At 36.8% G+C, this 25,825-nt stretch overlaps 1 protein-coding gene across 4 annotated transcripts in view; it reads right to left on the reverse strand.

The window, feature by feature from the left end:
* TSHB (thyroid stimulating hormone subunit beta) overlaps window positions 1-25,825 on the reverse strand; it is a 48,636-nt gene that overhangs the window by 22,203 nt on the left and 608 nt on the right. For 2 of the 4 annotated variants that reach the window (XM_047871257.1, XM_047871258.1), the window contains exon 2: window positions 22,942-23,147. The exons of 1 other annotated variant lie outside the window; for it this stretch is intronic. The gene's annotated coding sequence lies outside the window, so the exon portion shown is untranslated. The remainder of the gene's footprint in view (window positions 1-22,941; window positions 23,148-25,825) is intronic. One more of the 4 variants, XM_047871259.1, reaches the window with a different exon arrangement.

Below are 25,825 nucleotides of genomic sequence, written 5' to 3' on the forward strand. Positions count from 1 at the left end.
CAAAGCACACCTGGTGGAAGGTCCAAACCTCCACTACAAGTAGGGAGATAAAACAACCAGAGACACAACAACAAAGTGCACACAACACACTCTAGAAATGCTTCCTGAAGTTCCAGGACCTGGACGTGGATAACCCCTTTAAAATATAGTAGTACTCACAGGTGCAGTACACATAAAAAGCTATTAAAACACATAAAAGACAGAAAACTAGCTAAAATGATGAAACAGAAGAATTCTTCTCAAAAGAAATTCCAGGAAGAAATGACAGCCAAAGAATTGCTCAAAACAGATATAAACAATACATCTGAACATGAATTTAGAATAACAGTCACAGTACTAATAGCAGGGCTTGAAAAAAACATAGAAAACAACAGAAAATCTATTGCTGCAGAGATCAAGAACCTAAGAAATAGTCAAGACCAATTAAGAAATGTTGTAAATGAGATACAAAATAAACTAGATGCAGTGACAGCAAGGATGGAGGAAGCAGAGGGGAGAATAGGTGAAATAAAAGATAAGATTATGGAAAATGATGAAGCTGAGAAAAAGAGGGCTAGGAAATTACTAGACCATGAGGGGAGAATTAGAGACCCAAGTGATTCAATGAAACATAATATCCATATCATAGGAATTCCAGAAGAAGAAGAGAAAGGGGCAGAAGGTTTATTTGAACAAATTATAGCTGAAAACTTCCCTAAAGTTCTTGGGAGAAGAAGAAGACATCCAAGTCCACTGAGAACTCCCTTCAAAATCAACAAAAACAGGTCAACATCACAACATATCATAGTGAAACTGGCAAAATACAAAGATAAAGAGAAAATTCTGAAAGGAACTAGGGATAAATGAAACTTAACCTACAAGGTTAGACACATAAGGGTAGTAGCAGACCAGTCCACTCAGACTTGGCAGGCCAGAAGGGAGAGTAAGGAAATATTAAATGTGCTGAATAGGAAAAATATGCAGCCAAGAATCCTTTATCCAGTTAGGCTGGATACTCATTCAGAATAGAAGGAGAGATAAAGGCTTTTCCAGACAAACAAAAACTAAAGGAGTTCACGACTACTAAACCAGCCCTGCAGGAGATCCTAAGTGCAACTCTATGAGTAGAAAGCAGCAAAGACTACAAAGGACCAGAGATAACACCACAAGCACAAAACCTACAGATAACACAATGGCACTAAATCCATATCTTTCAATAACTCTGAATGTAAATGGACTAAATGCCCAAATCAAAAGATATAGAGTATCAGAATGGATAGAAAAAACAAGATCCATCTATATGCTGCCTACAAAAGACTCATTGTACACCCGAGTACACCTGCAGATTGAAAGTGAGAGGATGGAGAACCATCTATCATGCTACTGGATGTCAAAAGAAAGATGGAGTAGCCATACTTATATCAGACCAACTAGATTTGAAACCAAAGACTATGACATGAAAAAGGGCATTATATCATAATTACGGGGTCTATCCATCAAGAGCTAACAATTGTAGATATTTATGCCCCCAAGGAGGAAGAACACAAATATATAAATCAATCACAAACATAAGCAAACTTATTGATAATAATACTGTAAATGTAGGTGACTTTAATATTCTACTTACAACAATGGACAGATCATCTAGGCAGAAAATCAATAAGGACAATAGCCTTGAATGATACACTGGGCCAGATGGACTTAACAGATATATTCAGAACTTTTCATCCAAAAACAGCAGAATACACATCCTTCTTGAGTGCACAGGGAAAATTCTCCAAAACAGATCACATACTGGGTCACAAAACACCCCTCAACAAATATAAAAGGATTGAGATTATAACGTGCATATTTTTAGATCACAATGCTATGAAACTTGAAATCAACCACAAGAAAAAATTTGGAAAGCCTCCAAATACATGGAAGTTAAAGAATATCCTATCAAAGAAAGAATGGGTCAACCAGGAAATTGAAGAGATTAAAAAATATATGGAAGCAAATGAAAATGAAAACATGGCAGTACAAACCCTTTGGGATGCAGCAAAAGCAGTCCTAAGAGGAAAATACATTGCAATCCAGACCTATCTCAAGAAGCAAGAAAGATCCCCAATACAGAATTTAACCTCACACCTAAAGGAACTAGAAACACAGCAGCAAAGAAAGCCCAAAGCCAGCAGAAGAAGAGAAATAATAAAGGATTAAAGCAGAAATAAATAATATACAATCCAAAAAAACAGGAGAACAGATCAATGAATCTAAGAGCTGTTTTTTGAAAGAATAAACACAACTGATAAACTCCTAGCCAGACTTCTCAAGAAGAAAAGAGAGAGGACCCAAATAGAGAAAATCACAAATGAAAGAGAAGAGATCACAACCAACACCACAGAAATACAATTAGTAGAAAATATTATGAAAAATTATATGCCAATAAAGTGGATAATCTGGAAGAAATGGACAAATTCCTAGACACCCACACACCACCAAAACTCAAACGGAAAAAAATAGAAAATTTGAACAGATCCATAACCAGCAAAGAAATTAAATCGGTTATCAAAAATCTCCCAACAAATAAGAGCCCTGGGCCAGATGGCTTGCCAGGGGAATTCTGCCAGACATTTAAAGCAGAGTTAGTACCTATTCTTCACAAGCTGTTTCAAAAGATAGAACTGGAAAGAAAGCTTCCATACTCATTCTATGAAGCCAGCATTACCTTGATTCCCAAACCAAAGACCCCACTAAAAAGAACAATTACAGGCCAATATCCCTGATGAACACGGATGAAAAAACCACAAGAAGATATTAGCAAATCGAATTCAACAGTACATTAAAAGATTCACCACAATTAAGTGGGATTCATTCCTGTGCTACAGGGTTGGTTCAATATTTGCAAATCAATCAATGTGATACAACACATTAATAGAAGAAAAGTTAAGAACCATATGATCCTGTCAATAGATGCAGAAAAGGCATTAAACAAAATACAGTATCCATTCTTAATGGAAAAACCTCAATAAAGTTGGGATAGAAGGAACATATCTTAACATCATAAAAGCCATATATGAAAGGCCCATAGCTAAGATCATCCTCAATGGGGAAAAACTGAGGCTTTTCCCCCTGAGATCACGAACACTACAGGGATGTCCACTCTCATCACTGTTGTTCAACATAGTAGTGGAAGTCCTAGCCTCAGAAATCACACAACAAAAAGAAATAAAAGGCATCCAAATCGGCAAAGAAGAAATCAAACTTTTACTTCTCGCAGATGACATGATACTCTACATGGAAAACCTGAAAGACTCCCTCAAAAAACTGCTAGAGTTGATGCGTGAATTCAGCAAAGTCACAAGATATAAAATCAATGTACAGATATCAGTGGCATTTCTACATACCAATAATGAAGCAAAAAAAAAAAAAAGAGAGAGAGCTATAAAGGAATCGATCCCATTTATAATTGCACCAAGAACCATAAAATACCTAGGAATAAACCTAACCAAAAATGTAAAAGATCTGTATGCTGAAAACTATAGAAAGCTAGTGAAAGAAAAGGAAAAACATTCCATGCTCATGGATCAGAAGAACAAATATTGTTAAAATGTCGATACTACCCAAAGGAATCTACACATTCAATGCAATCCCAATCAAAATCGCACCAGCATTCTTCTCAGAGCTGGAAGAAGCAATCCTAAAATTTGTATGGAACCACAAAAGACCCTGAATAGCCAAAGTTTTGTTGAAAAAGGAAACCAAAGCAGGAGGCATCACAATCCAGACTTTAACCTGTACTACAAAGCTGTAATTATCAAGACAGTATGGTAATCGCACAAAAACAGACACATAGACCAATGGAATAGAGAACCAGAAATGGGCCCACAAATGTATGGCCAACTAATCTTTGACAAAGCAGGAAAGAATATCCAATGGAAAAAAGACAGTCTTTTTAGCAAATGGTGCTGGGAGAACTGGATAGCAACACAAAGAATGAAACTGGACCACTTTCTTACACCACACACAAAAATAAATTCAAAATGGATGAAAGACCTAAATGTGAGACAGGGAACCATCAAAATCCTAGAGGAGAAAACAAGCAACAACCTCTTTGACCTCAACTTCTTACTTGACATGTCTCTGAAGGCAAAAGAAATAAAAGCAAAAATGAACTATTGGGGCCTCATCAAGATAAAAAGCTTCTTTCTGCACAGAAGGAAGTAATCTACAAAACTAAAAGGCAACCAATGGAATGGGAGAAGATATTTGTAAATGACATATTGGATAAAGGGTTAATATCCAAAATCTATAAAGAGCTTACCAACTCAACACCTGAAAAACAAATAATTCAGTGAAGAAATGGGCAGAAGACATAAACAGACACTTTTCCAAGGAAGACATCCAGATGGCTAACAGACACATGAAAAGATGCTCAACATGGCTCATCATCAGGGAAATACAAATCAAACCACATCGAGATACCACCTCACACTGGTCAGAGTGGCTAAAGTTAACAACTCAGGAAACAACAGATGTAGGTGAGGATGTGGAGAAAGGGGAACCCTCTTGCACTGTTGGTGGGAATGCAAACTGGTGCAGCTGCCCTGGAAAACAGTATGGAAGTTACTCAAAAAATTAAAAATAGAATTACCCTATGACCCAGCAATTGCACTACTAGGAATTTATCGAAAGGTTACAGGAGTGCTGATTCATAGGGGCACATGTACCCCAATGTTTATAGCAGCACTATCAACAATAGCCAAATTAAGGAAATAGCCCAAATGTCCATCTACTGATGAATAGATAAAGAAGATGTGGTATACATATATATATATACATACATACACACACACACACACACACTCACACACACACACACACACACACACACACAATGGACTACTACTTGGTGATGAAAGAGAATGAAATCTTGCCATTTGTAACAATGTGGATAAAATTGGAGGGTATTATGCTAAGTGAAATAAGTCAGTCAGAGAAAGACAGATATCATATGTTTTCACTCTTATGTGAAATTTGAGACCATAGGGGAAGGGAAGGAAAGGTAAGTTACAAACAGAGAGTGGGGCAAACAATAAGAGGCTCTTAAATACAGAGAACAAACTGAAGGCTGTTGGGGGTGGAGGCTTGGGGGTGTGTGGGGGGGAAATGAGAGATGGGCATTGAGGAGGGCATTTGTTGGGATGAGCACTGGGTGTTGTATATAAGTGATGAATCATGGGAATCTACTCCCAAAGCCAAGACTACACTATATACACTGTATGTTAGCTAACATGATAATAAATTATTTTTTTAAAGCAATAAAAACTATGGTGAAATCACTGTGGAAAACAACATGGAGGTTCCTCAAAAAATTAAAAACAGATGTACCACGTGATTCAATAATTCCACTACTGGGTTTTTACCCAAAGAAACCAAAAACACTAATTCAAAAAGATATATGCACCCCTATCTTCACTGCAGCATTGTTCACAATAGCCAAGATATGGAAGCAACCCAAGTTTCCATCAATAGATAAATAGATAAAAAGATGTGATATACCAAAAGTCTCTTAACATTAGAATGAGTAATACACTGTGACATGTTTATACAATGGAATGTTATGCAATAGTGAAAAAAGAATGAACTACTGAATCATGCAATTGCATTAATGAATCTCATAGACATAATGTTGAATGAAAAAAGTAAAAAAAAACAAAAAGTATACATACTATGCCATTCCATTTACATGATGTTCAAGAACTTGTCTGAAAGAAGGCATGAGTGAACCTTGTGGGAGGGGGATATGATAAGGTTCTATATTTTGTCTGAATAGTCATTGATTATTACTCAGACTTTAAAAAGAAAGAGATCTTGGTGTGCCGGGGTGGCTCAGTTGGTTGCGTGCCTGACTTCAGCTCAGGTCATGATCTCACAAGTCGTGGATTCGAGCCCCATGTCGGGCTCTGTGCTGACATCTCAGAGCCTGGAGCTTGCTTCAGATTCTGTGTCTCCCTCTCTCTGCCCCTCCCCTACGCATGTTCTGTCTCTCTCTCTCAAAAATAAACGTCAAAAAAAATTATTTAAAAAAAAAGAGATCTTGCCATGTGCAACAACATGGATGGACCTAGAGGGTATTATGCTAAGTGAAATAAGTCAGACAGAAAAAGACCATATAGTTTCCATAAATACCATATAATTTCACTTATATGTAGAGTATAAAAGACAAATGAACAACAAACAAAAATCAGAAAAAAGACCCATAAATACAGGGAACAAACTAAACTGATGGTTGCCAGAGGGGAAGGGGTGTGAGGATGGGGAAAATGGGTGAAGAGGAGTAGAAGACACAGATTTCCAATTATGGAATGAATAAGTCACAGGGATAAAAGGTACAACAAAGGGAACATAATCCATGATATCAAAATAGCATTGTATGGTGACAGATCGTAGCTATACTTGTGGTAAGGGTTGCACACCTTTAGGCTTGTCAAATCACTATGTTGTACACCTGAAACTAATGTGACATTGTATGTTAATAAATAAATAAGGAAAAAACGTTCATCCTTGGTCTTAGGAATGTGCACATTGAATGCATATTCAATGATGTGCTACTGCATACTTCTTTGAATGTCTAAAATTTTTAAGTTGACCATATCAAGTGTCAGCAAGGATGTGGAGTAACTAAAATTCTCCTACACTGCTGGTAGGAATATAAAATGGTATAGTTTGTCAAACAGGCAATTTCTTAAAAATTTAAATACATACCTATACTATGATCAACCATTCCATTCTTACACAAGAGATATTAAAGGACATGTTCCTACACAAAGACTTGTACATAAACATTCATAATGTCTTTATTTATAAAAGCCAAAACCTAGACACTAATGCCCATCCACAGCTGATAAACAAATTACACACACACACACACACACACACACACACACACACACACACACAGGAATATTTTCCAACAGTAAATAGGAATAAACTATTGATACAGTAATAACATGGGATGAACCTCAAAAAGTAATTATCCTTTGTGAAAGAGCCAGATCATATGATTCTGTTTATAAAAAATTCTAGAAAGTACAAACTAATCATAAGAAAGAAAGAAAGCATATTACTGAGTGCCTAATATGGGGAAAGGGAAGGAACAGCAGAAGAGAGGGATTACAAAGGGGCAGAAGAAATTTTAGGGGTGATGAAAATGTTTATCTTGATTGTGATGATTTCACAGCATATACATATGTCAAAATGTATCATATTGTGTTCTTTAAATATATGCAATGTTATGGTTTGAATTGTGCACCGTCAAATTCATATGTTGAAGTTCTAACCCCTAGTATCTCTGAACGTGGCCACATTTGGGAAACTGAGGCATTGTAGATGTAATTAGTTAAGATTAGGTCATTCTGGAGTAGGGTAGTCTCCTAGCCCAACGTGATTGGTATCCTTATAAAAAGAGGAAATTTGGACACAGACATGTAGACAGGGAGAATGCCATATGAAGACTGGAGTTATGCTGCCACAAAGCAAAGAACTATCAGAAGCTAGGACACAGGCCTGGAACAGATCTTTCCCGGCACCTTCAGAGGGAGCCTGGCCCTACTAATTTCTTATCTCAGACTTCTAGCCTCTAGAACTGTGACACAAAAATTTCTGTTGTTTAAGCCCCTCGGTTTTGTAGTACTTTATTACAGCAGCCCTAGGAAACTAACACATACAGTTTATTGTATGTCACCTATACCTCAACAAAGCTGTTTTTAAAATCCAGTAGGTACAAATGATCTGTGGCCACTTCTCTGGCTTCATGTCATACCACTCTCTCACTCTACCTTTCACTTACAATGTTCCTTTGAACATGCTAAACTTGTTCTTGCATCAGGACTTTTCATTTGCTGTTGTTCATTATGAAGGGCTCTTTCACTAGATCTCCAAATGGCTTACTCATCATCTCCGTTTAAACTACTTAAAACTACTTTCCTCAGAAAAGACTTCCTTCACCACCGAATCTAATATAGCACTCCGGCTCTGTCATTTGTTAATCCACTATCTCATACGTTTTTCAAAACACTTATAACTTTGATATCATATCATTTGTTTACATGTTTATTCTGTTTCTCCCCTTCTAACTAGGATGTAAGCACTCTAAATAGAGGGAATTATTTGTCTTGGTCATCACTGTATCCTTAGAATTCAAACCAGCCTATTACATACATTAGATGTTCAAAAAATATTTACTGAATGCATAAATAAATGGAAATAGATATGCTTTTCCCAGAGTTTATAATTAGATACTCAGGGGGGCGCCTGGGTGCCTCAGTCAGTTAGGTGTCCAGCTTCGGCTCAGGTCATGATCTTGTGGTTTGTGAGTTTGAGCCCTGCATCAGGCTCTGTGCTGACAGCTCAGAACCTGGAGCCTGCTTGGGATTCTGTGTCTCCTTCTCTCTCTGCCCGTCCCCCACTTGTGCTCTGCCTCTGTCTCTCAAAAATAAATAAATGTAAATTAAAAAAAAAATATATAATTTGATACTCAGAGAGGCTATTAACTGCTCTGATGTTCTGAAAAAATTTTTTGCCCTGTTTTTTTTCCTTTTTAGGTAGGCTTCATGCCCAACATAGGACTTTAATTCACGGCCCTGAGATCAAGAGTCACATGTTCTACCAACTGAGCCAGCCAGGCACCCCAACTGCTCTGATGTTCTATAGATAGTTATAGGCAATGCCAGGCTAAAATCCAAGTTTCCTGATGTCCTTTTATTGCATTAAAATTTTAACTCATTTTCAAAGAAAAAAAAAGTACCCACAACCTTCAATTAGCTAAACAGAGAAACAGAGGAGTGGCACAGGAATATGAATCAGACATATAGTATTTTCCCCTCCTCAAAGAGAGGGTAATTTTGTAGTTTGCTCTGCTTCCATAAAATTCTAAAATCTTGTACAACAATTATTTTTTAATCAGTTTATCTATCTGAATTCTGAGTTATCTGTAAGCATCACATTAGAACTGTCTGCCATTTGAAACAAAATCTGTTTTTTAACTCCTTTTAATGTTTTTTTTTCTTAAACAATACAAATAAATGATAGCAAGTAGAGTTGGGCCTAATGTGCATATTGATCATTTTATTATCCTAAAGTTCCCAAGTAGAGGGACAAAATTGATTTAATATGTATAAAAATTATGTCAGTTTGCTTCTCCCATCTGGTAACAGGTTAAAGCCCCTGATATGCCAGATTTATATGAATTTATATAAGCTTTTTCCATCCTTTTCAAAACATTTCTGAAATTAAGGTCATATATTAATGTTAATAGGAATTGCTAGCATCTTCCGTATCAAGTTTTCTTTCCTGTATATCAAAACATATTTCTTGATCCCTTAGTGTACTATCATTCACTCTATTTTTGTTGCTTTGCATAAACTCTTGGTAATTAGATATTATTTCTCTGGCTGAATAATATGAGTAGTATTAACTGTACTCATAATAACATGTGTAGCTACTTCCTAACAGCTAATCAACAATATTAATCAACAGTGTTAATTAATATTAATTTTTGGTTATTAATCTCATCAAAACTTATTTTAACTTTTCTCATCTTTGTTTAGTACACCATTTATCTTAAAAGAAGTTCATAGTATTTTTATATGCAAAAGTCAATAAAAGATTCTGTTGGTGGGACACCTGGGTAGCTCAATCAGGGAGGCATCTGACTCTTGGTTTCGGCTCAGGTCATGATCTCACAGTTCGTTGGTTTGAGCCCACATCGGGTTCTGCACTTGAAGGTGCGGAGCCTGCCTGAAATTCTCTCCCTCTCTCTCTGTCCCTCCCTGCTCATGCTCTCTCCACCCCCCACTCTCTCAACAAAACAAAACAAAAAAAGATTCTGTTAGCAAATTAATCTGTGGTAGCCAAGAAATAATAAACGAACAATGCAGTTAAATTCCTTAACCACATGTATGTATAAAACAAAGTGAAAAGAAGCTACACACAAAAGATCACACATGGTGCAATTCCATTTATTTGAAATGTACAGAATAGGTAAACCCATAAAGTCAGAAAGCACACTGGTGGTTACCAGGAGCTGCAGGGAGTGGGAATGGAGAAATAACAGCAAATGGGTGCGGGCACATCCTTTTGGGGATATAAAAATGATTTGGAGGGTCACTTGGGGGGCTCAGTCTGTTAAGTGTCTGACTCTTGATTTTGGCTCAGGTCATGATCTCTTGGTTTGTGAGTCTGAGACCCATGTTGGGCTCCTCGCTGATAGTGTAGAGCCTGCTTGGCATTCTGTCTCTCCCTCTCCCTCTGACCCTCCCCTGCTCACTTGCACACATGTTCTCCCTCTCTCTCTCATTAAAAATTAAAAGATAAAAAGAAAATGATTTGGAACTAGATAAGGAACTACATTATGGAACATTTGGGACATTGTGAATGTATTAAATACCACAGAACTGTTCACTTTAAAGCATTTAATTTTATTATGTAATTTTCACCTAACTTAAAAAAAAAAGTGGGGGCACCTGAGTGGCCTAGTCAGTTAAGCGTCTGACTCTTGGTTTTGGCTCGGGTCATGATCTCACAGTTTGTGAGTTTGAGCCCCACATCGTGCTCTGTGCCATCAGTGTGAGTCTGCTTGAGATTCTCTCTCTCCCTCTCTCTCTCTGCCCCTCCCCTGCTCACTCTCTCTCTCTCTCAAAACTAAATAAAATTCTAAAAATTAAAAAAAAAAGACAATTGACAGCTTAAAGAAAAAGTGACAATGTTTTGTGGGATTTATAACATATAAAGAAGTAAACTATACGTCAAGAATAAAACAAAGAACAGGAATGGGAAATAGAAATATATTTCTGTAAGTTTCTTTAACTATATGTGAAGTGCTATAATATTATTTGAAGGTAAACTATAAATTAAAGATGTATATTGCAAATCTTAAAGCAATCACTCAAAATAAAAGTATAGCTAAAAGCCAATTGTGTAGAAAGAATGAGAAGACAGACTGGGAGGAAAATATTGGCAAAAGATATATCAGGTAAAAGATTGCTATCTGAAATATACAAAGAACTCTTAAAAATCAACAGTAGGAAAACTAAGTTTGATTTAAAAGATAACTGAGCAGACGCTGCAACCAAAAAGACACAGCAGATGGCACATAAGCATATGAAAAGGTGCCTCACATCATAGGTCATCAGGGAAATACAGATTAAAATAACAACACAATACCACTACTCATCTAAGAGAATGGTCAAGATCCAGAACAATGACATCACCAAATGCTGGCAAGGATGAGGAGCAAGAGGAACTCTCACTCACTGCTGGTGGGAAGGCAAAATGCTGCAGCCACTTTGGAAGACAGTTTGGCAGTTTCTCACAAAAATTAAACATACTCTTACCTAGCAACCTCACTCTTTGGTATTTACCCAAAAAAAGCTGAAAACCCTAGCCACACAAAAACCTATACACAGATGTTAATAGCAGCTTTATTAATAATCATCAAAACTTGAAAGCAACCAAGATATCCTGCAGAAGGTGAAAAATAAACAAATTGTGGCATATCCAGACAACGGAATATTATTTAGTAGTAGAAAAAAACAAATGAACAAACAAACAAACTACCAAGCCATGAAAAAATACGGAGGAACCCTAAATGCATATTACTAAGTGAAAGAAGACAATCTGAAAAGGCAACTTACTGCATTATCCCAACCGTATGACATTCTAGAAAAGGCAAAACTACAGAGACATTAAAAAGATCATTAGTTAGTCAACACAGTGTTGGAAGTCATAGCAGTCAGACAGCAAAAACAATAAAAGGCATCCAAATTGGAAAAGAAATAAAACTGTCACTATTTGCAGATGACATGATATTATATATAGAAAACCCTGACGACACCACCAAAATATATTAGAACTAATTTAAAAAGTTAACATGCAGTCATGCAGTATCCTGCAATAAAGTTGTAAGATACAAAATTAATATACATAAGTTATTGCATTTCTATACAGTTATAATGAACTTTTAGAGAAATTAAGAAAGCAATCCAATTTACAATTGCATCAAAAAGAATAAAATACCTAGGAATAAATTTAACCACGGAGGTGAAAGACTCATACACTGAAAACTCTAAGACATTGATAAAAGAAATTAAAGACGAACACAAATAAAAGGAAAAATATTCTGTGCTCATGGATTGGAAAAATTAATGTTGTTAAAGTATCCATACACTACCCAAGGCAATCTACATATCAAAACATCGAAATAACAATGGCATTTATCACAGAACTAGGATAATCCTAAAATTTTTATAGAACCACCAAAGACCCTAAATAACCAAATCAATCTTGAGAAAGAACAAAGCTACAGGTATCATGCTTCCTGATTTCAAACTATACTATTAAGCTATAGTAAATAAAAACATTATGGTACTGGCACAAGAACAGATAATAAATCAATGGAACAGAATAGAGTCCAGAAATAAACCCATGGTTTTATGGTCAGTTAATATAAAACAGAGGAGGCAAGAGCATACAACGGGCAGAAGACAGTTTCCAGTAAATGATGTTGGGGAAACTGGACTACATGCAAAATAATGAAACTGGACCACTTTTTTATATGATATACAAAAATAAACTCAAAATAGTTTAAAGACTTAAATGTAAGACAGGAAATCATAAAACTCCTAGAAGAAAACATCAGCAGTAAGCTCTTGGACAATCAGTCTCAGCAACAATTTTTTTGCATCTTTCTCTTCAGGCAAGAGCAACAAAAGCAAAAATAAACAAATGGGACTATATCAAACTAGACGGCTTTTGCATAGTGAAGGAAACCATCAACCAAATGAAAAGGCAATCTACTGAATGGGAGAAAATATTCGCAAATGATATAACTGAAACAAAATGTGGAAAAACACACAACTCAATATGAAAAAACAAACAATCCAATTGAAAAATGGGCAGAGCATCTGAAAAGACCTTTCACCAAAGAAGATATACAGATGGCCAACAGATACATGAAACGATGTTCAACATCACTAATCATCAGAGAAATGCAAATCAAAACCACAATGAGATATTATCTCATACCTATCATATTGGCTATTATCAAAAAGACAAGAAATAACAAGTGTTGGCAAAGATGTAGAGAAAAGAGAACCCTCGTGTGCTGTTGGTGGCAATGCGACATGATGCAGCCACCATAGGAAACAGTATACAGTTTCCTCAAAAAAATTAAAATAGAGGTGGTGAGGGAGCTAAGATGATGGCATAGTAGGAGGACCGTAGGCTCATCTCATAGCTCAAACACAACTAGATAACTATCAAATGATAACTACCATTCTAAATACTCTAGAAATCAACCTGAAGACTGACAGAACAAACTTCACAACTTGAGGGAGAGAAGAGGCCACATTGAGGAAGGTATGAGGTGCAGAGGTGTGGTATGAGGGAGAAACTGACCACAGGTGCTACAGAGGGGAGGGAGCTGTGGTTGTGGTGAAGTGTGAGGGAGACAGGAGAACACAGGGAAATGCACAAGGAGAACACTTTCCCCAAGCCAATGGCTGGGAAAATGAGAGGGGCTGATTTTGGGGAGTTCTTGCAACCAGCCAGGTTTAAAGACCGGTGTTTTAAAGGTGAAGGGGCTTGGCTGGAATAAAGCCCTGAGGGTACTTCCCTACTCCTAGAGAGAGGGCAGGCAAAAAACCTAGGGGCAGACAGGTTTTAGAAACAGGGATCTAAAGAACACCTGGGGCACACAGCTGGGAGATAATTCACTCTTCTTGGAGCAAGTCCCTGAGAGGTAGCATTCACAGAGATGTCTCTCCCCGGGGACAAAGGAGCTGGCTGGCACCATTTCCCTCCCCTTCCCTTCAGCATAAATGCAGAGCCACCTGTGGGAAGTGGTTCAGCCCTGACAGTGGCTGCCTAACCTCCTTACACCAAGACCACATCTGGCACAACTGACCTTCTCAGTGAAGCCCACCTCATTCCCAGCATGGTGAGACCCTCCCCCAGAAAACCAGGGCAGGCCTCTGTCCATACCACATCCCTAAAGCCTGGAATTTTCAAAGTCCGAAGGGTTAGCTGGGAACTGTTAAGAAGGCACTGCACTGTTCCTGGAGAGAAGGCTGGCAAACAACTCAGGCATAGAGTGTGGAAATAGCCATTTAGGATTGTTTGTTCTAGCTCTGTGAAAAATGATGTTAGTATTTTGATAGGGATTGCAGTAAATGTGTAGATTGCTTTGGGTAGTATAGACATTTTAACAATATTTGTTCTTCCAATCCACGAGCATGGAATGTTTTTCCATTTCTTTGTGTCACTTTCAATTTCTTTCATAAATGTATTACAATCGACAAGATAAAAATCTTCTGCACAGCGAAGGAAACAATCAACAAAACTAAAAGGCAACCTTTGGAATGGGAGAAAATATTTGCAAGTGACATACCTTATAAATGGTTAGTATACAAAATATAGTAAGAATTTATGAAACTCAACACCCCAAAAAACAAATAATCCAGTTAAAAAATGATCAGAAGACATGAATATACATTTTTCCCAAGAAGACATATAAATGGCTACCAGATGCATGAAATGATGCTCAATATTAATAATCATCAGGGAAATACAATGAGCTATCACCTCACATCTGTCAAAATGGCTACCATTAACAACACAGGAAAAAACAAGTTTGGCAAAGATGTTAAGAAAGGAGAACCCTCTTACACTTTTGGTGGGAATGAAAACTGGTGCAGCCACTGTGGAAAACAGTATGGAGTTTCCTTAAAAAGTGAAAAATAGAACTATCCTATGATCCAGTAATTGCACTAATAGGTATTTACCCAAAGGATACAAAAATACTAATTTGAAGGGATACATGCACCCTTATGCTTATAGCTGCATTATCAACAATAGCCAAATTATGGAAAGAGCCCAAATGTCCATCAACTGATGAATGGCTAAAGAAGATGTGGTTTATATATACAATGAATATTACTCAGCCATATAAAAGAATGAAATCTTGTCATTTGTGATGACTTGGATAGACCTACTCTTGGATAGAGTATTATGCTAAGCGAAATAAGTCAGAGAAAGACAAATACCATTTAATTTCATTCATATGTGGAATATGAGCAACAAATAAACAAAGGGGAAAAACCAAGAAAGGAAAACCAAGAAACAGGCTCTTATCTATAGAGAACAAAATGATGGTTATCAGAGGAGAGGCGGGTAAGCGATGAGTTAAATAGGTGATGTGGGTTAAGGAGTGCACTTGTTGTGATGAGCATCTGGTATAGTATGTAAGTGTTGAATCACTAAATTCTATACGGAAAACTAATATTACACTGTATTTTAACTAACTGGAATTTAAATAAAAACTTAAAAAAAATAGGGGCGCCTGGGTGGCGCAGTCGGTTAAGCGTCTGACTTCAGCCAGGTCACGATCTCTCGGTCCGGGAGTTCGAGCCCTGCGTCAGGCTCTGGGCTGATGGCTCAGAGCCTGGAGCCTGTTTCCGGTTCTGTGTCTCCCTCTCTCTCTGCCCCTCCCCCGTTCATGCTCTGTCTCTCTCTGTCCCAAAAATAAATTAAAAAAAACGTTGAAAAAAAAAAAAAACTTAAAAAAATAAAACTGTATACCAAAAAAATAAAGTAGAACTACAACTATATTATCCAACAATTCCAGTTCTGAATATTTACCTGAAGAAAATAAAAATACCAATTTGAAGAGATATATGTACCCTTGTGTTCATTGCAGCTGTGTTTACAACAGCGAAGATATAGAAGCAACCTAAACATCTATCAATAGATGAATGGATAAAAATGTGGTGTGTGTATGTGTGTGTGTACAGATACACACACATGGAGGCTGGAAAATGGCAGCAGAGTAGCAAGACCCTAGGCTCAACTTGTCCCACAAATACAACTAGGTAACTATCAAATCATCTTAAATACTCCAAAAATTGACCTGAAGACAAGCAGAACAAACTCCACAACTGAAGAAGAGGCCATATGAAAGAAGGTAGGAAGTGTAGAGACATGGTTTGGGAGAGAAATGGATTGTGGCCACTGTGGTAGGCCGAGAGCTGTGGTCAGAGAGAAGGGCAAGAGACAAACTGTGTGTACAGGGGAACTCACAGGGAAAATGTATCCCCATAGCAAGTGGCTTGGAAAGTGAGAGGGAACAAATTTCCTGACTTCTGGCAACCAGTGGGGCTTAAAGCCTGGCATGTTTTGTTTTGTTTTAATTATTTGTTCATGTTTATTTATTTTTGAGAGAGAGGGAAAGACAGCATGAGCGAAGGAGAGGCAGAGAGAGACAGAGAGAGAGTGAGACATAGAATCTAAAGCAGGCTCCAGGCTCTGGGCCATCAGCACAAAGCACAATGTGGGGCTTGAACCCACAAACTGCAAGATCATGACCTGAGCCACCAAAGTCAGAAGCTTAACCACTGAGACACCCAGGCACCTCCAAAGCCTGGGGTTTTGAAGATCAGCAGACTTGGCTGGGATAGAGCCCCGTGCTCTCGGCAAGACAGCAGGAAACAATCTGTAGGTAGGTAGTGTGAAAACAGTGATCTGAAGAGCACCAGGGACATACACTGGGAAGGTTATTTGCTCATTTCAGAGCATATCCCAGAGAGGCAGTGTTCGTGAAGAAACCCTGCTGGGAACAAAGGAACTGCCCCACAGCACTCTGGCAGAACCACCCTTTCCAGTCTCACTTGCCTCAGTCCCAGCTTTGTTGGACCCCTTCCCCAGAAGACCTGCCCAAACCCATGGTCACACTGCATGTCTCCACGTGGGAGTTTTCTGGAGCCTCATTTCCACTGGGGACAGGCCTCATTTCACACGCAGACCGGAACATATCTAGTTAAAATGCACCCCATTCAGGCCTGGGATCAAATACTGCCCACAAGATGCAAAGACAGCCTCTGCAGATGACTGGCCTGAAAGTTAAAGTGGCCAAGACAAAACATCAGAGAACACGTAGCACACATTGGGAGCACTCGAAACTGCCAGGACAGTACACCATAGGGCACTATAGGACTGCTTCTTCATAAGGATAGGAGACATAGCTAACTTTCTTAACACGGAGAAACAGACACAGAGAGGCAGACAAAATGAGGAGACAGAGAAATTTATCTCAGATGAAAGAACTGGACAAGGCTATAGCCAGTGATCTAAGTGAAACAGAGATAATAACATGCCTGATGGAGTATTTAAAGTAATTTATTGGGGCACCTGGGTGGCTCAGTCTGTTATGCATCTGACTCTTGATCTCAGTTCAAGTCATGATCTCACAGTTCATGAGTTTGAGCCCTGCGTCAGGCTCTGCACCAGCAGCGCAGAGCCTGCCTGGGATTCTGTCTCTCCCTCTCTCTGCCCCTCCCGCACCCATTCTCTCCCTCCCTCTCTCTCTCTCCCTCCTTCTCAAAATAAATAAACTTTAAAAAAATAAAAAATAAAGTGATCATATGAATACTCCCTGGATTTGAGAAAAGAATGGAAGACATGAGGGAGATGCTTAACACAGAGATAAAAAATAACATAGCAGAGATAAAGGGCTCAATAAACAAAATGAGAAACATGTTCCTCCTCCTCCTCCTCCTCCTCCTTCTCCTCCTCCTCCTCCTCCTCCTCCACTCATGTGCTCTTTCTCTCAAAATAAACATTAAAAAAAATAAGTTAGCTTTTTTGAAGGAAAAATATATACACACGTACATACACACAATGAAGTATTACTCAACTAAAAAAGAATGAGATCTTGCCATTTGTGACAACATGGATGAACCTAGAGGATATTATGCTAAGTGAAATAAGCCGAAGAGAGAGGGACAAATATCATGATTTCACTTAAATCTAAAAAGAAAAACAAACAGAAAAAAACAGAAATAGGTTCATAGATACAGAGACAAATCTAGTGGTTGCCAGAAGGGTGAGAGGTATGGAAAATGGGTGAAATAGAATAGGGGATTAAAAGGTACAAACTTCCAGTTATAAAATACATAAGACATGGGGATAAGATATAGAGCATACAGAATATAGTTAATAATATGTAACAACTTTGTGTGGTGACAGATGGTTGCTAGATTTATCATAGTAATCACTTCATAATGTATATAAATATCAAATCTCCATTTTGTATACCTCAAACTAATATAATATTGTATGTCAACTACACTTTAATTTAAAAATATATATCAGTGGTTATCAGGGATTGAGGGAAAGAAGCGATGAATGGGCAGAGAACAGAGAATTTTTAGGACAGTGAAAATATTTTGTATGATACTATAATGGTGGGTATCTGTCATTATACATTTGTGAAAACCCAGAAAATGTACATCAAGAATTAACCTTAATGTAAACTATGGACTTCAGGTAATAATGATGTACTGATAAAGATTCATCAGTTGTAACAAATGTACTACTCTGGTACTGGATATTTATAGAAAGAGTATGCATGTGTGGGGAATGTGTATATGGGAAATCTCCATACTTTCCACTCAGTTTTGCTGTGCACTTAAAATTACTCTAAAAAATAAAGTCTAGGGGCTCCTGGGTGGCTCAGTTGGTTAAGCGGCCGACTTCGGCTCAGGTCATGATCTCACGGTCCGTGAGTTAGAGCCCCACGTTGGGCTCTGTGCTGACAGCTCAGAGCCTGGAGCCTGTTTTAGATTCTGTGTCTCCCTCTCTCTGACCCTCTCCCATTCATGCTGTCTCTCTCTGTCTCAAAAATAAATAAACATTAAAAAAAAATTTTAAAAATAAAGTCTATTAATTTTTAAAAAGTCAATGATGAAGATAAAATGAAATCATGACAATACCATAATAAAACAGAGCAGGCGGAAAAAATAAGAACAGAGGGAAAATTGGGGCACCTGGGTGGCTTAGTCGGTTGAGTGTCTGACTTCGGCTCAGGTCATGATCTCACAGCTTGTAGGTTCAACCCCATCAGGCTCTGTGCTGACAGCTCAGAGCCTGGAGCCTGCTTCAGTTTCTGTGCCTCCCTCTCTCTCTCTGCCCCTCCCCCACGCATGCTCTTTCTCTCTCTCAAAAATAAATATTTAAAAATTTAAATAAAAAAAAGAATAGAGGGAAAATATAAAGAATAGAAAACAAATGGCAATATGATAAACTTAAACCTAACCACATCGACAATTACATTAAGTGTAAAGGGTTTAAACATTCAAAATTACAAAGCAAAGATGATAAGACTGCATGAAAAAATCAAGACTGATATACTCCATCTCCAAGTAATGCACTTTACATATAGGGACACACATGGGGTGACAATAAAAGGACTGAAAAAGATACATTATGCAAACATTAATTAAAAGAAAGCTGTAGTGGCTATATGCAAGTCAAAGTAAACCTCAGAGCAAGGAATATACTATGAATAAAGAGGGATATTCTACAATGATAAAGTGTCAAATTAGTCAAGACCAGAAAAGCAATCCTAAATGTGTATGCACCTAAAAACAAACTCCAAAATATATGAAATAAAAATTGATAGAATTTAAAAGGAGAAATAATCTGCAATTATAGTTGAAATTTTCAACACGTTTTTCTCAGTAATTGAAATAAATACACAAAATATAAGAAAAAATATAGAAAATTTGAACCCTATAAACAACTTTTCCTAATCGATATATGTAGAATATTCCATCCACCAAGAGCAGAACACACATTCTTTATGCACATGAATACATATGGGATATTCACCAAGATAAGACTATATTCTGGGCCATAATACAAGTATCAAAAAATTTTAAAAGATCATAATGATACTGAGTATAGATTCTGACGAAAGTGAAATTAAATATCAACAGAGGATATTTGGAAAATTCCCAAATAGTTGGAAGTTAAACAACACAATTTCAACATTCAATGGTGCAAAGCAAAAAAGCAAAAAGTTAAAAAGTAAATTAGAAAATATTTAAAACTGAATAGAAATAAAAATGTGTCAAAATTTGTGAGATGTAACTAATGTATAGAGAAAAATGTATAGCCTTAAGTGTACATATTAAAATAAGAAAGGTCTAAAATCAAGTTTTTAAGCTTCTATTTGGAAGAAAAGTAAATCCAATGTAAGCAAAATAAAGGAAAAAATTAAAATGAGAATACAATCAAAGAAATAGGAAACAGACAAAAAATCAACAGGAAAACCACTAAAACCATTTTTTTCTGGAAAAGATCAATAAAATCCATAAACATTTAAGTAGACTGGTCAAGAGAAAAAGACACAAATCACCAAAATCAGGGATTAAAAAAGAGCCCTCACTACAGATCCTAAAGACATTAATATGATACTAAGGGAATATTATGAACAACTTCATTTCAAATACACTCAACCATTTAGGAAAAAAATATGCATTTTGTGAAAGATAGAAATTATCAAAATTGACTCAAGAAGAAATAGTAACTGTAATTAGCCACATATTTATCAAATAAATTTATTCATAATTAAATATATTATTAAAGAAACTCTATTCCCAAATGATTTCCCTGGTGAATTCTATCATGCACTAAAAAAAGAATAATACCAATTTGACATAAACTCCAAAAGTTAGATTGCGGGAATGCTTCTCAACTCATGTTATAAGGCCAGCATTACCTTGATAGCAAACCAAACAAAAATATTACAAAAAAACAAAACTAGATGCCATTCCTCAGAAAAGCTTTAGCAAATTGAATCCAATAATATATAAATAGAATAAAATATAATGACCTTCACATTCCAGGAATGCAAAGTTAGTTTAACATTCAAAACTCAATCTGTACAATTCACCATATTAACAGACTAAAAGTAAAATACCATATGATCATCTCAAAATATTCAGAAAAAGCCTGAGAAAATTCAACGTTCATCCATGATACAATTTTCAACAAATTAGCAATAGAAAGAACTTCTTTAATCTGATAAAAAGATATCTAACAACGTACTTAAGGTTAAATAAGGTTAAAAAAAAGGCAAGGATGTCAATTCTCATCATATATATACAACATTGTACTGAAGGCACTAGCCTGTGCAATAAGGCAATAAAAAGAAAAAGTTATAGATTGAAGAGGAAGAAGTAAAAATGTCTTTAGCCATAGATGACATAATCATCCACATAGAAAATCCCAAGGAATCTATAAAAGTGTGACTGGAACTAGTGAGTTTATCAAGGTTGTGGGATACAAGTTGATTAGACAAAAATCTCCACCTCCCCAGGCATCATTATCTTCCCCCTGCCACACTGTATCTGGAGGGCCTGGCCATGCCATACTCACACCTCCTTTTGGATCCTAGGCTCTATAGATGGGTACTGCTAGGGGACCATCCTTGGGCCCATCTACTTGCTGTCCCGCTAGCTATCCTGCTTTAGTTCCCATACACCAAACACCATCTTCTGATTCCTCCAAACACATGCAGACCTCAGCAAGGCAGACTTCCTCAGTCAGTGAAGCTAGCAATAGTAGACCAATGCTCCATGCCAATTTGGCTTTTCATAGACTGTGGCCACCTATTACTGGCCAGAGCTGCCCTGAGGTAGCCCCTAATGTGTCCATTCATAGGAACAGTAGCCTCCAAGTTAACTCCAAATTTTTCAAAGAACCTGGGAGAAACAGGTGTGTGGTAACAATAGCTATTGCAGGCACCAGTCTGGCAATATGGATTCTGTTGACATTTCAGGTATTCCTAGGACAGAAAGGAGGCTTCTGAGGCGGGAGAGAGTCCACTTGGCCAATTTGAGCTAGGGAACTTCTAGAACACAGGTCCTTCTTTTTCACTGTCCCTGTTAAATTTTTACCTTCATATGGTGAGTCAAATTCATTAAAATCCACTGAAAGCGTACATGTCATGGGCATGCATAAGATTGATTTTATTAATAAAAATGAGAGGTAATCATGATTAGCACTTGCTTTGTGCTAGATACCTTTCAAAATGCCTATTATTTTTTTCTAGTTATAAGTATCATCATTTTTTTAGACCTAAAACTCAGCCACACAGAGGTTGTTATTCAAAACATGAACAACAGTTGCTAAGATTCCAAATTCAGTAGGCCAAAACAAAAAATAAAAAAACAAAACCCAAAACAAACCAAAACAAAACAAAACAACAAAAAAAACCACAATACTTTTAACTGACACGTGTAACATGCAGACTGGCCCAAAGAATTAGTTTTGACTTAAATAAACATGATAACCCCAACAAACTATATTTGTGATTTAGCTGATAAACAGAATATATAAAAATCTCAGTTATTATTATAAGGACTAGAAAACTTTTAATGTAATGTCATATAACATAGCAATAATTTTTAAAAATTAAAAAATAATTTAGAATAATCAATTTGTATTACAGTTTATAACTCTTGATTAGCACTTAATTTAATGTTTATTTTTTGGAGAGAAAAAGCATGAGAGGGGGAGGAACAGAAAGAGAGAGAGACAGAGGATCTGAAGGCAACTCCAGCTGACAGCAGAGAGCCCAATGAGGGGCTTGAACTCACAAACCACAAGATCATGACCTGAGCTGAAGCTGGATACTTAACTGACTGAGCCACCCAGGCTTTTATAAGAGAATAAGCTGTACTCTGTAGAATATATTGTCATAGAATATAGTTTCAACTATTAATTACAAAATGATTTGTACACATGATATATATTTCCATACCAATGATTACATATTTTTACTATCGCTCCTAGACAACACCTATTAAAAATTTTAATATGCATATCTGTAGGCCCATCAATTCCAAAATTAATAATTTACAGAAATAAAAGCACAAACATTAGCATTGTTCATAGTGCAAAAAACTGGAAACAAAGAGAATTCTCCTTATATCAGTTAAGATAGAGTAGGTTATGCCAACAATCATAGACAACCCCAAACTCTCAGTTGCTTAACGCTACAAAGTCTTATATCTTATTCATACTACATGACCATGATGGGCTAATGGGGAAACTTTAATTTATGTAATTTTTACTCACATAGAATGACAGGAGTTTTGTCATCTGTAACATCACAAATTGCTGCAGCAGGAGGAAGAATGTTCTAGAAGGTCTCACACTATTAATCAAATACTCTGGCACAGAAGTAATTAGTGCGTATCAGTTCTATCTAAACTCCCTTGGCCAGAACTTACAATATAGGCTCACCAAGATGCGAAGGGAAATGTAATCTTTATCTTGTGTGCCTAGAAGGAGAGAAGAAGTAGGTATAGGTGATCATAAAAGTCTCTACCATACTCTAATATATAGCTAAATTATGGTACATCCATGAAATATTACTACAGCCATTTAAAAGAATGAATTGCAGGGGCACCTGGGTGGCTCAGTCAGTTAAGTGACTCTTGATTTCAGCTCAGGTCATGCATGATCTCATAGTTGGTGGGATTGAGCCCTGTGTCAGGCTCTATGCTGACAGTATGGAGGCTGCTTGGGATTCTCTCTCTCCCCTACCCCCTTCTCTGCCCTTCCCCAACTTGTGCTCACTCTGTCTCAAAAATAAATAAACTTAAAAAAAATAATAATAAAAGAATGAATTGGAACTACACCATGCTTTAAAGAGATTGTCATGAGATACTGAGTAAAGAAAGACTCTGAAAAGCATATATATAATATTATCCCATTTTTGTAAATTAACCATGACAAGAGAATCCTGTGTGTATGCCTATGTAAAAGTATGTAACTAAATATACTACATTTATTATCTACATCTATCAGTGATTGAAAAAAACAGGAAAGGATTTTTTCCCCCAGGAGAGGGAGATTTGGCAGAGGGCGACCCTGATGTGTGTGGAGAGGTGAAGAAAGGGGGAAGACAAAAGCAAAAGGAAAAAAGAAGGCAGTAAGATTTTATGATTATATTTATGTATTGATGTAAAGTATGTATATGCATAGAAATTCAGTTTTCAAAACTATCTTTTCCTTTTAATTATGATTACTTTTATAGGCCTCAAATTATTGATCTATTGAAATTAAATTATCTTTTCAGTTCCCTCCAGCTCTAAACTCTATGATTTCATAACTTAATAATGGTAAGTCCTACCTGTCTCCTGTTTGTCATTTCCTATTTCTAACCCAGAGATGACCTACCACTGATTAAAGTAGATGTACTTCTACAGCCTGTGGACTACTAATTATACTGAATTCAGGTTGCCTAAATTATAAATAATTTATTTCTAACCTTTATATCAACCAAAGCAAGTTGTTCTTTGACATCATTAACTTACATTTACATGAAGGAGGGTTTAAAGAGATAAAATTATGGATGTTTTTCTTATGCTAGGTATTAGATATAATCTAAAAGTCTGTAACTTAAAATTTTTAGTCTAAGAAATTTTCCCATCTCTCATCTGGACTATTTCCATAGCTGCAATAACGTCACCATGTTCCAACTGACCTTTAATGAGCTTTCTAAACACAAAAGTCTTTTTCAATTATGGGGATGAATAATAGAGTTGGGAGACCTTATAAACACTTGTTACACTTTTGTAAAACTTAAATTTTAAAATACTGTATTTTAAATAATAAAGTCTTATTTTCCTTGCTTAAACTCTATTCAATTTTCCATATCAAAAAGTCCAAGCTTTGGAATATAACATATTACATGAAGACACCATGGTCTGGTTCTCCTACCTACTTTTCAGCTCATCCTTTATATTGCTGTTTCTCCTGCCTTAGTTTTCCCTTGTCCTTCTTATACACCGGTAGCATTCTTTTTTATGTCCAAAATTCATCTCTTCTAGAAGGTCTTCTCTGAAGCCAAGACATGAAATTATCTTTCACATCTCTGTATCTCTTACGTGCTGTTGAATTACTTACATTATAAGTGACTCATTTGTTTACACATTTATATTTGCCACTGGACATCAAGTCATTGATGGCAGAGATTGTATGTCATATAGATAAATCCAATTATTTGCTTTCAAGTATTGCCACTCAGAAGGATTGGACATGGGAGAATACTCCCTTCTTAAATCACTTTGGTCTTTAAGCTTCATGACCCCTTACACTTCACCTGTCTGTCCTTCTTAGTCTTTGCAGCAACTCCTCTATTGCTTGACTTTTAAATGTTCCAGTATCCCAAGGGTATTAACTCTTCTCTGTAACTACACACTCATTGTCCACAGAAAGAGTGCACACAGTCTTATGCTTTAAATGACATGTATATGCCAATGATTACCAAATAATGATCCTTCTGGAGAACTCCAGATTCATTTGTTCAATGATCTATTCGACATCTCCACTTAGATATCAAAGATAGCTCAAATATTACGTAGCCCCCACCCCCAAATATTACATCAAAACAAAACTTCAAGACCCAACTTTGTACCTTCTTTTTCTCTCACTTCATCCTTATTTCAAGCCAATCTGTCAGCAAATCTTTTTGGTGTTTCCCCTTTTGCAGCAACCTTGGAAGCCCGTTGTTAAACATGGCAGAACTAAAAGTTTGAAGTAGCCAGGTTTCCTGAATCACTGCTTGGAGGAATGCTTCTCACTAAATAGGAACATTTATGTTGGAGTTTAGATAAGTGACAAGTTGATGAATGATTAGCCAGAGAAGCTTGTTACCTTAATACACTAGCCTGGTGGCTCAGTTGAGCATCTGACTCTTGATTTTAGCTCAGGTCATGATCTCACAGTTTGTGGGGTTGAGCCCCAGATAGGGCTCTGCACTGACAGCTTGGAGCCTGCTTAGGATTCTCTCTTTGCCCCTCCCCAACTCATGTGCATGCACTCTTTCAAAACAAACATTTTTTTAAAATAAAATGTTTGAAAATATATAGCTTCAAATACAAAATATCACATTATCAAGACCAATAATCCTCTAAAAAACACTTGCTCAGGAGAATAATTATAAAATTTCAAT

Source organism: Prionailurus viverrinus, chromosome C1 (genome assembly GCF_022837055.1).
Source record: "Prionailurus viverrinus isolate Anna chromosome C1, UM_Priviv_1.0, whole genome shotgun sequence".
In the NCBI taxonomy this organism is placed as follows: domain Eukaryota; kingdom Metazoa; phylum Chordata; class Mammalia; order Carnivora; family Felidae; genus Prionailurus; species Prionailurus viverrinus.